Source organism: Bufo gargarizans, chromosome 4 (genome assembly GCF_014858855.1).
Source record: "Bufo gargarizans isolate SCDJY-AF-19 chromosome 4, ASM1485885v1, whole genome shotgun sequence".
Lineage (NCBI taxonomy): Eukaryota > Metazoa > Chordata > Amphibia > Anura > Bufonidae > Bufo > Bufo gargarizans.
Genome location: NC_058083.1, coordinates 532,256,511 through 532,269,395, shown reverse-complemented (window position 1 = coordinate 532,269,395; position 12,885 = coordinate 532,256,511).

The window sequence follows — 12,885 nt, the reverse complement described above, 5'->3', positions numbered from 1 at the left end:
TGTTATTGCCACAGTGTAAAGTCACTAGCGGTCTCCGGGGAACACTCTCTAAAGCAGGCCTCCCTGTCTGTCTGGCGCTATATATTATTCACTAGTAATTGGACGCAGACATAAACTAGAAAGGATAATCCTAAAACATGACATTTAATTCAATATGCAGATAAAATAATCCTAAATATAGTGTGCAAAGACGAACATTGGGATACAGGGTTAATAACCACTAATCAATATTGCCAATGATTATCCCAAATGAAATAAAGTACAATAATTGGAGTGCACGGCGGCACTTAGTAACCAGCAGGTCCTACCGGTACCCAGGGACGGTCACCAGATGCTACACCACACGCTGTGTTGATAGTTGCTCATCCTGTATGGATATCCGGATGAACATCAGGGAAAAGAAGGCTGGCAATATACACATGTGTGTAGGGTCCCTATGCGGTCCCTATAGCTGTCTAGCCAGTCAGCCCTGATACTAAAGATATGGTAGCAGCCTGACCACAGGGCACTCGTCCTTATAAGGACGACCCTCCTGATGGATCCAGATGTCCGTGATGTTTTGCATGAATACCCACAGGTGATGTTTAGGAGAGGCCAAAGTCTTAAGGATTTATTGGTGCATAGTCACTTTGCTCCACCGGTTACACCAAACACCTGGCTGAGTCGTCGCCCTGTGGGTAGTTTTAGATGTAGTGGCTGCGTGGCTTGTAACAATATCAACCCTGGCAAAACTTTCTACAGTACTAATCTTAAACGCAGCTTCAGCATCAAAGACTTTATTTCATGCAGGACTGTGGGGGGAAAAACCATGTGAGTGGTTGAGAATCCTGTCTACATCAGTATCCGAGAGGCTTATGCCAAGGTCAGATTCCCACTGGGTAATATAGGGAGGTCTCTTAGTATCCCTTGGTTCCAGTATTTTGTTATATAGACATGAGAGTAGTTTGCTTCTAGGGTTGGGGGACTGGAGAATGGCGTCATACCAAGAGGGAGTGTAACCTTTTTGAGCTTTACTCAGATAATCTGTGCATACTTTACTGAAATGAAGGTAATGCAAGTGCGACCATTTGTGTATCTTATAGGATTCCTTCAGTTTCTCTATTTCTGGAACCTTGTTTCCCTTCAGTACGTCACCCACAGCTATATTTCCAAAACTAGGCCACAGATTAAAAACGTCATCAAATCCCAAATGCAGGTGAAATAGAACTAAGCAGATAGGCGTGAAAAGAGAGAGGCCCCTTGGGAGTGCCAGTTGAGAAGAAAATTTCCTCCATGCCCTATACACCCCTACAAATGTGGGATTTAGTGAATTATCTCCAACAACAGCCGATGGGCGTGGTCTCCTATAATCTGGCTAGTTCTGAGGGGTCCCATGAGTTATTGACTATCTGACAGCCTAGCTTGCAGGAATAAGGGTTCAGAATTTCCGAGTGTAATCTAATCAGATTGGCCAAGTAGTAACTTTTGACATCTGGGAGGCCAAAACCACCTCTGGCAATAGGTTGGGACAAGAGACTATAAGATATCCGAGGTCTAGACTTCCTCCATACGAAAGCCGAGAAGAGTTTTTGTACCTGAGATAAATAGGAAGGGAAATCGGCAGGGTCTGGAAAAGATATAATAATCTAGGGAGGACGTAAATCTTCAAAAGGTTTTTCCTACCGATCCAGGACAGGAAGGGGATCTTAAGGTCATCCAATTGTGTCTTAATGTCTGTTAGTAGAGGGGAGTAATTTAAGCGAAATAGTTGACTGGGGGTAGGTGATATATTGACCCCAAGGTATTTAATATGGGATGTGGACCATTGGAAGGGAAATTAGCTAGTTAGAGTAGCGATGGTGTTCTGAGGTAAATTAATACCCATGGCAGAGCATTTAGGGAGATTTATTTAAAATTAGACATATGGCCAAATTCCTCTAATAATTTCAAGACTTCTGGGAAAGCTGTGACAGGATCGGACATAATCAACAGCATGTCATCAGCAAAGGCAGCCACGGTATGTTGTATGGAGCCAACTTTAACCCCTTTGATGATGTCACTCTGTCGGATTCTTTGTATAAGGGTCTCCAGGCAAAGTATGAAAAGGGAAGGGGACAATGGGCACCCCTGGCGAGTACCATTAGAAATATCGAAATATGGGGATAGTATACCATTGACCCTCACTCTTGCATGAGGGGCTGAGTACAGGGACATCACCGCGCCCACAAATTTAGGGTGGAAACCAAACCTGTAAAGAGTGGCCTCCATAAACCTCCAGTCTACTCTGTCAAACGCCTTTTCGGCATCCGTGCTCAGTAGGGTCAGCATATTCTTATGCCGCAGAGCGTGTTGTATTAACATCTGTACTCTAAATGTGCTGTCCTTGCACTCACGCCCCCCAACGAAGCCTGTCTGGTCAGGGGAAATAAGGTTGTTTAAGAATGGGGCAATTCTGTGTGCCAATAGTTTGGCCCAGAGTTTTATGTCAGCATTTAAAAGGCATATGGGCCTGTAGCTAGATGGAACTTCTGGATCTTTGGTTTTGGGAGGACCACAATGTGAGCCTCTAGTGCCTGTTTAGCCGGAGAAGCACCATCAAGTAAGGAGTTGAAGTAGGACACAAGGTGAGGGCCAAGTACATGGAAAAATTTCTTATAGTACGCAATCGGTAGGCCATCAGGGCCTGGGCTTTTACCTGAGGGGGTGGAGTTGAGAATTTTTGAACTTCTAAGAGGGTGGTAGGAAAAGTCAGGGATTCGCTGTCCACTTGTGACAATGTTGGTAAGTTAAGCGAAGATAAAAAAGTGTTGGTGAGGGTATTCCTGTCCTGAATGGCATTGGAGGACTCATTTTTACGTAAGTTATATAGAGCAGCGTAGTATGAATTAAATATTTTGGCTATGCTTGGGGTGTCCGACACTGAGGTACCCTTGTCACTACGCATTTTAGCTATATAGGACTGATCATTTCTCTTTTTAATAAGGGCCGACATTAACCTATTCCCTCTGTTCCCATGTGCGTATTGTTTATGTCGAATTTTGAGGTAGGCCTTAGTTGCTTTAACATTTAAAAGATCTTTCAGTTCCCTCCTTAGAACTGACAAAGCCTCTAGGTCTGCATCCGACATAGATCTTTTATGGGCTTGTTCTAGAGATGAGATTTCGGAAAGCAGGGAATTCAGGCGCCTATCACGTTTCTTTTTTAAGTAAGAGCCCAAAGCTATGAATTCACCTCGCACAACGGCTTTATGAGCTTCCCAGAGTGAAGCTGGAGAGGTCTCAGCCACAGCATTAAGTGTGAAATAATCTGTCAACTTATTCCCAAATGAGTCAGTGTCAGCGTGGGTATTCAGAAGCGTAGGGTTAAGAGACCAGACCCACTCCTTGCCAGAGGCCCCAGGGACCGTAAAGGAGAGGGATACCGGGGCGTGGTCTGAAATTGTGATATTGTGTATTTCAGCTTTACTAACCTGAGGTAGTAACCTGTCAGAGATGAATAAGTAATCGAGGCGTTGGTAAGATTTATGAGGGTGCGAATATTAGGAATATTCCCTTCTGTCGGCATGAATGGATCTCCAAACGTCACACAGACCCATATTCTGTCACAACCAGACAGCTGAGAAGCTCTGACAGAGTGTCACAACCAGACAGCTGAGAAGCTCTGACAGAGGCCTTTCAGAGCCTCCTCCTCTCGTTAGCCTCTCTCAGCTGTCATGTGTTGGACTAATTGCTTCCCTTTAAATTCTTCCCCAGAAGGCTTTTCTGGGCGGCTTATACTACTTCCTGGAGTGTGTGTGCACGCTGACTCTGTCCTCCTGTTTGCTTCAAAGCTAAGTGTTGTACCATTATCTGTTATTTTCTGTTTGCTGGATCCCAGGTGACCCTGACTCCCTCCGTATCTTGTGTAGGGAGCCGGTGGTTGTGCCCCCTCACTATTGTAGGGTGCTCAGGGCTTTATAGTCAAGGTTCGTGGATATGCAAACCTCCACCATTCGGATCTTTGCATAGGCTGAGCAGCCAGGGAAAGTGCCAGGTCTTCTGCAGGGGTCTCCCTTGGTTCCTTAGTTTTTGGATCCAGCGAGTCGTTTATACATGTTGCTTTGCCTTGTTTCCTGTACACCGTCCGTGACATTATAAGCCGCCATAACCGTCTCAAGCATGGATCCGGTTTCACTTTTGGCTGAACGCCTTCAGGGTCTTTCATTGGAGGTAGCTGATCTCCGTAAGACTTTTTCTCAGCTTCAAGTGACCGGTTCAGCTTGCGTTCATGGAGTTTGTTCTGAGCCTAAGATCTCGCTCCCGGATACGTTCTCCGGGGGTAGTGAGAATTTTGTGCGTTTTAGAGAGGCTTGCAAACTCCATTTTCGCCTTCTTCCCCACTCCTCTGGTAATGAGGAACGGAGGGTGGGGATCATTATATCGCTGCTCAGAGGTAACGCTCAGTCCTGGGCCTTTTCGCTGCCGGAGGGGGCACGGCCTCTCCGTTCAGTGGATGAATTCTTTTTAGCCCTGGGTCAGATATATGATGATCCGGATCGTATTGCTCTGGCTGAGTCTAAACTACGTCTATTATGCCAGGGTAAACAATCCGCAGAAATATACTGCTCAGAATTTCGGAGATGGGCAGTTGATACTGGTTGGAATGATGCTGCGCTCCGAAGTCAATTTTGCCATGGTCTTTCAGAGGGATTGAAAGATGCATTTGCCTTTCATGAGAGGCCTAGTTCTTTGGAGTCTGCTATGTCTCAGGCCGTTCGTATTGACAGGCGTCTTAGAGAGAGAGTGGAGAGATGTCCCCTTCCTGTCATACTCAGTCCCAGGACAGTGCAGCGGTCCCATTCTGTGCGCAGGGGTCTCAGTCGCCGTCAGCCCCTTCTGAGCAGGAGCCCATGCAGCTGGGGTTGATTGCTTCTGACAATAGAAGATTCAGCCCGCATGGGAGGGTTTGTTTTTGTTGTGGAGGTATAAATCATTTGGCAAATATTTGTCCCTCTAGGAGATTCAGGCAGTTTTCTGGGAGTAATAAAGAAACAAACAGGAAAAAATCTTTTAAAAATGTTCCGTCTGTTACTATTGGCAGGGTTGAGGCGGAAATTGAAGGTTTTCCATTTGCTTGTAGTTCCCGTTTTGTCCTGCCGGCTAGGGTGGCGCTAGAGAGCAAGAACATTTTTTGTGAGATTTTTGTGGATAGTGGAGCAGCGGTTAATCTCATTGATAATCAATTTGCGATAACTCATGGTTTCCAGGTGCGCACTTTGGGAAAGGATATTCCTGTTTTTGCTATCGATTCCGCTCCACTTTCTCAAAAATCATTAAAGGGCATAGTTCACAATATCCGTTTAATTGTGAGTGATGCTCATGTTGAGGATGTGTCATGTTTCGTCCTTAGCGGTTTACCCACCCCTCTGGTGTTGGGGCTGCCCTGGCTCACTAAGCATAACCCCACCATTGATTGGCAAGCGAGGCAAATAAATGGTTGGAGTGACTTTTGCAGAGAGAATTGCCTCATGACATCTGTTTCTGAGGTTGCTACTAAGACTGTACCATCTTTTCTCTCAGAATTTTCGGATGTCTTCTCTGAGAGTGGAGTTCAGGATTTGCCCCCACACAGGGAGTACGATTGCCCTATTAATCTCATCCCAGACGCCAAGCTGCCTAAATCTCGTTTATACAATCTTTCCCAACCTGAGAGGATCGCTATGCGTGCTTATATCTCTGAGAGTCTGAGAAAGGGACACATACGACCCTCGAAGTCACCTGTTGCCGCTGGTTTTTTCTTTGTTAAGAAAAAAGATGGTTCTTTAAGACCTTGTCTGGATTTCAGGGAGCTGAACAATATCACAATTCGTGACCCTTATCCGCTTCCTCTGATCCCGGACCTATTTAACCAGGTTGTTGGGGCTAAAGTCTTTTCCAAATTAGATTTAAGAGGGGCATACAACCTGGTCAGGGTCAGAGAAGGGGACGAATGGAAGACGGCCTTCAATACCCCTGAGGGCCATTTTGAGAATTTGGTTATGCCTTTTGGTTTGATGAATGCCCCAGCCGTTTTTAAGCATTTCGTGAACAGCATTTTTTATCATTTGATGGGAAAATTTGTATTGGTGTATTTGGATGACATTTAGATTTTTTCTCCCGATTTCAAAACTCATAAGGAACATTTACGTCAGGTCTTGCTCATCCTGCGGGAGAATAAATTATATGCGAAAATGGAAAAATGTGTGTTTGCGGTTCCAGAAATTCAATTTCTGGGGTTTCTTCTCTCCGCTTCTGGTTTTCGCATGGACCCCGAGAAGGTCCGCGCTGTGCTTGAGTGGGAGCTTCCTGAGAATCAAAAGGCGCTGATGCGTTTTTTGGGCTTTGCCAATTATTACAGGAAGTTCATTTTGAATTATTCTTCTATTGTTAAACCACTCACTGATATGACCAGAAAGGGGGTAGATTTTTCTTCTTGGTCAGTAGAGGCGCGTAAGGCTTTTTCTGATATCAAGGAGAGTTTGGCTTCCGCTCCCATCTTGGTGCAACCTGATGTTTCTTTACCCTTCATAGTTGAGGTTGATGCTTCTGAGGTGGGTGTGGGGGCGGTACTGTCTCAGGGTTCCTCTCCTGCCAATTGGCGACCGTGTGCCTTTTTCTCAAGAAAACTCTCCTCCGCAGAGAGAAATTACGACGTGGGAGATAGGGAATTGTTGGCCATCAAGTTGGCTTTTGAGGAATGGCGCCATTGGCTAGAGGGAGCCAGACACCCTATTACCGTATTTACTGACCATAAAAATCTGGCCTACTTGGAGTCAGCCAAGCGTCTGAACCCGAGACAGGCCAGATGGTCGTTGTTCTTTTCTAGGTTTAATTTTGTTGTCACGTTCCGCCCTGGAGTTAAGAATGTGAAGGCAGATGCTCTGTCACATTGTTTTCCGGGAGGCGGGAATTTTGAAGACCCGGGTCCCATTTTGGCTGAAGGTGTGGTGGTCTCTGCTCTTTTTCCTGAATTGGAGGCAGAGGTGCAGGCAGCCCAGTCAGAGGCTCCTGATCTTTGTCCTCCTGGGAGGTTGTTTGTGCCTCTCGCTTTAAGACACAAGATTTTTAAAGAACACCACGATACGGTCCTTGCTGGGCACCCGGGGGTAAGAGCCACACTGGATCTCATCGCTCGGAGATTCTGGTGGCCTGCGCTTCGTAAGTCGGTTGAGGGTTTTGTGGCAGCCTGCGAGACTTGCGCTCGTGCCAAAGTCCCTCATTCACGGCCATCAGGTCCTCTCCTTCCCTTACCTATTCCTTCCCGTCTTTGGACACATCTGTCCATGGACTTCATAACGGACCTGCCTCGTTCCTCGGGGAAGACTGTGATTCTGGTGGTGGTGGACCGTTTTCGCTGGCGCAGGCATTTGTTGATCACATTGTCAAATTGCACGGTATTCCTTCAGACATAGTCTCTGATAGGGGCACGCAGTTTGTTTCCAGATTCTGGAAGGCTTTCTGTTCTCGCTTGGGGGTTCGGTTGTCATTCTCTTCTGCTTTCCACCCGCAGTCGAATGGCCAGACAGAGCGCGTCAATCAGAATCTGGAGACATATCTGCATTGTTTTGTGGCGGAGAATCAAGAGGATTGGTGTTCTTTTTTGTCCCTTGCTGAGTTTGCTTTAAATAACAGTCGTCAGGAGTCCTCTGATAAGTCACCATTTTTTGGTGCATATGGGTTTCATCCACAGTTTGGGACTTTCTCGGGAGAGGGGTCTTCTGGTTTACCTGATGAGGACAGATTCTCCTCGTCTTTGTCATCTATTTGGCAAAAGATTCAAGATAATCTAAAGAGCATGAGTGAGAGATATAAGCGTGTGGCTGATAAGAGACGTGTGCTTGGTCCGGACCTGAATGTTGGTGATCTGGTGTGGTTGTCTACCAAGAATATCAAATTGAAGGTTCCCTCCTGGAAGTTGGGTCCTAGGTTTATTGGGCCTTACAAAATCCTGTCTGTCATCAATCCTGTTGCATACCGTCTTGATCTTCCTCAGACTTGGAAGATCCATAATGTTTTTCATAAGTCCTTATTGAAACCTTATGTTCAACCCATTGTACCCTCGCCTTTGCCTCCTCCTCCGATTATGGTTGATGGGAATCTTGAATTTCAGGTCTCTAGGATTGTGGATTCTCGTCTTGTCCGCGGTTCTCTTCAGTACCTCGTTCAGTGGGAGGGGTATGGTCCTGAGGAGAGGATGTGGGTCCCAGTGACGGACATTAAGACCTCTCGTCTCATCAGGGCTTTCCATAGGTCCCATCCTGAGAAGGTGGGTTCTGAGTGTCCGGAGTCCACTCGTAGAGGGAGGGGTACTGTCACAACCAGACAGCTGAGAAGCTCTGACAGAGTGTCACAACCAGACAGCTGAGAAGCTCTGACAGAGGCCTTTCAGAGCCTCCTCCTTGAGTTTCTGTGTTGTGGTATTCAGCTCCTCCTCTCGTTAGCCTCTCTCAGCTGTCATGTGTTGGACTAATTGCTTCCCTTTAAATTCTTCCCCAGAAGGCTTTTCTGGGCGGCTTATACTACTTCCTGGAGTGTGTGTGCACGCTGACTCTGTCCTCCTGTTTGCTTCAAAGCTAAGTGTTGTACCATTATCTGTTATTTTCTGTTTGCTGGATCCCAGGTGACCCTGACTCCCTCCGTATCTTGTGTAGGGAGCCGGTGGTCGTGCCCCCTCACTATTGTAGGGTGCTCAGGGCTTTATAGTCAAGGTTCGTGGATATGCAAACCTCCACCATTCGGATCTTTGCATAGGCTGAGCAGCCAGGGAAAGTGCCAGGTCTTCTGCAGGGGTCTCCCTTGGTTCCTTAGTTTTTGGATCCAGCGAGTCGTTTATACATGTTGCTTTGCCTTGTTTCCTGTACACCGTCCGTGACATATTCCTAAACTTACTGAGAATCCCCTTCAGCACCCCAGAGGAGACCGCGGACCTGCGAGTGGAGGCATCCAAAAAGGGGTTTAAGGTTAAGTTAAAGTCTCCACCTATAATTAGCATACCAGAAGTAAAAACTGATATTTTATGTAAAATCTTGGATAATCATTTAGAAGTGTTGTTATTAGGGGCATACAGGTTACATAAGGTGACCTCTGCTCCACCCAATGTGCCCTTTAAGAGTAAATACCTCCCCTCGGGGTCCGCAATCTCCACCATTACACACAAGGGGTCACTTTTATGCACACCGATACTAACCCCTCTGGATGATGCAGATGTGTTACATGAGTGGAACCAAGTTTGAAAAGAGGATCGAGCAAGATTGGGGACCTGACCCTTTTTAAAATGCGTCTCCTGCAGCATAGCTATTTGTGTCTTGCCCAATCTCAAAATCAGAAAAATACGACTTCTCTTAATAGGATTATTACCCCCATTAACATTAAAGGTGGTCACATTTAGTTTTAGAGCTGTCATCTGAGTTGAATTAGACAAACAAAAGGCTTTTGACGATGGCTCTATGATCCAACTGTGAAAACCAAACAATAACTAAGAGGAGCCTTACAGAACTTAAAGCTCCGTAGATGCGCAATCCAACTATGCGCATAGATGTGTGGGTTGGGGAGAACACCAACATGTGTTAGCCTGATCTGCCCAAGCCTCAATAACCTAAGCCCATATCAGATGGCGAGGTAAATGGACTAACTCCATAAGAACAATAAACCTTCGCAATACCAGAACATATAGACTCTGAACCAAAACGAGTTCAAACGGTCCGTGAGTGCCATATACACGGTGGGAAGGGAATAATAAGAGAAGGGGGGGAGCAGGAGGGGGGGGGGGTTGTAACTGGACCATCGTAACTAGACCTGTGTGACCTAGTCACGTACGGACAAATTCAATAGTAAGGACTAGAATGAAAAGGGACACTATTCTGTGTCAGAATCAGATAGGGTGACGCGAACACATTCAATCATTAGTGTCCATCCTCGAGGGGCCACCAGATCTTCTGTACTTCTGCCTTTTAACCGTGGACCATTTTGACGGGACTTCTAGCGGGGGTAAGTCCTCATCCAGGGGAACCGGCATCCAAGAAGATAGGACCATAGGCTCCAGGTTCAGTGGCTCCCAAATCTGTCTTAGGTCCTCTGGTGCGTGGATAGTGTAGCGCTTATTTCCATGGGTGATGAGAAGGCCAAAGGGAAACAGCCAACGGTATATAATTTTAGAGGAGCGCAGAAGATCCGTAAGGGGTTTCAACAGTCTCCTTTTCTGTAAAGTGGAGGATGCAAGGTAATTCCTGGTGAGGGTGGTGGGGTCGCCCACCTCTGGGTGTGAGGGGGAGAACTCTGCTGCAGCATCGGCGTCCGGCGCCGGAGATTCAGGGTGAGGAAGCGCTGTGTCTTTCAGCCGAGGCGCCATCTTAGAAGCGCGCCCAGCCTGCTGGAGAGTTTGTCGGCTGACGAACTTCTCCATATCCTTCTGGGGTTGAGAGTCCTCCAAAGTAGACGCTGTGCAGCCCTGAGAGTTCTTCGGCTGGATTTCCACCATTCCGCAGGGTTAGTGTGCTGAAATAGAGGCTTAGGAGAGGCTTGGTTGCGGGAGCGCTACTCTCTGGCTTCCACCATCCAGCGCGGTCAGGCTCCGCCCCCCACGTGGCATTCATTCAACAAGGTGCTGATAGCATTCTTTAGAAATGTTGGCCCATATTGATAGGATAGCATCTTGCAGTTGATGGAGATTTGAGGGATGCACATCCAGGGCACGAAGCTCCCGTTCCACCACATCCCAAAGATGCTCTATTGGGTTGAGATCCGGTGACTGTGGGGGCCATTTTAGTACAGTGAACTCATTGTCATGTTCAAGAAACCATTTTTCCAGTCTTCAACAGTTCAATTTTGGTGAGCTCGTGCAAATTGTAGCCTCCTTTTCTTATTTGTAGTGGAGATGAGTGATACCCGGTGGTGTCTTCTGCTGTTGTAGCCCATCCGCCTCAAGGTTGTGCGTGTTGTGGCTTCACAAATGCTTTGCTGCATACCTCGGTTGTAACGAGTGGTTATTTCAGTCAACGTTGCTCTTCTATCAGCTTGAATCAGTCGCCCATTCTCCTCTGACCTCTAGCATCAACAAGGCATTTTCACCCACAGGACTGCCGCATACTGGATGGTTTTCCCTTTTCACACCATTCTTTGTAAACCCTAGAAATGGTTGTGCGTGAAAATCCCAGTAACTGAGCAGATTGTGAAATACTCAGACCGGCCCGTCTGGCACCAACAACCATGCCACGCTCAAAATTGCTTAAATCACCTTTCTTTCCCATTCTGACATTCAGTTTGGAGTTCAGGAGATTGTCTTGACCAGGACCACAACCCTACATGCATTGAAGCAACTGCCATGTGATTGGTTGACTAGATAATCGCATTAATGAGAAATAGAACAGGTGTTCCTAATAATTCTTTAGGTGAGTGTATATGCTCACTTATGCGTTTTTTTAAACACCCTTTTCACAGGGGCATTTTATGGCGTAAATTACTCTCTGCGTATTACAGGTTATGTGATCTCTAATCTTATATTCATATGTGCCTTCTATATTCTTTATGGACGTTTGTTTAATAGTACCCCCCATTGTTTTTCTACAGCCCATACATTTTTTACAAGGAAAAAAGCCCTTTAATGAGTTTTTATTAATTGTTACACATTTGCTTAGGGCCGCACATTTTTTTGTTGGTGCTACTATGTTTCCTATATTGGCTGCTTTTTTATATACAAAGGCCGGGGTTGTTGGTATCATACCCCCTATTATTTTATCTTCTTTTACAGGGCTTTTTTTCTCAGAGAAAAGGTGGTGGAACTCACCCCCCCTCCCCTGGCCACGTAACCTACCCACCCCTAGGACCGCCCCCTAAAACCGCCCCTTTAGAGATCAGGGGCTGACTGATTCACGCGCATAACAAAGCACAAGGTGCATATTAAAATATATAACACTATATAACGACTATATAAACTGACTATGGTCTCTGCTGCACTGGTCTCTGCTGCACTGGTCTCTGCTGCACTGTACCGTATTTTTCGCCCTATAAGATGCACCTAGTTTTAGAGGAGAACAATAAGAAAAAAATATTTTTCATTACACCTCAGGTCAGACCAGCAATCAGACCCCCAATGTTAATCAGACATCAGATCAGACCACCAATGGCTCAGATAAACCCCCAAACCTTTAGCCATCTATCAGCCCCCAATGTCAGCCATAACCCCCCAATGTCAGCCATAAACCTCCCCAATGTCAGCCATAAGCCCCCCATTAGCCCCTCATGTCAGCCATAAGCCCCCCATTAGCCCCTCATGTCAGCCATAAGCCCCCATTAGCCCCTCATGTCAGCCATAAGCCCCCCATTAGCCCCTCATGTTAGCCATAAGCCCCCCATTAGCCCATAATGTCAGCCATAAGCCCCCCATTATCCCCTCATGTCAGCCATAAGCCCCCATTACCCCCTCATGTCAGCCATAAGCCCCCCATTAGCCCCTCATGTTAGCCATAAGCCCCCCATTAGCCCCTCATGTCAGCCATAAGCCCCCCATTAGCCCCTCATGTCAGCCATAAGCCCCTCATGTCTGCCCAATGTCCCCCAGGTCAGCCATCAGCCCCCAGTGCAAATAAAATAAAATAAAAAAAACACTTACCTCTCCTGCTCCTAGTCACCATCGCGATCCTCTTCATTCTGCTGTCGGCTGGCTGTGTATAGCGGCGCACCGTGTGAGGTCACAGAGAGACCTCCCGCTGTGCGCAGCCATGCACAGCCGATAGCTGAGCCGTGGACCAGGAAGTGGTGAGTACAGATCCTTCACCGCTTCCTGGTCCTTCTGTACTAATGAAGCGCTTCCATAATGGAAGCGCTTCATTAGTACAGCGTTAAAGACTGCCCGCCGGTGGGGACCGCTGATGTAAACTGTCTGTACTAAAGG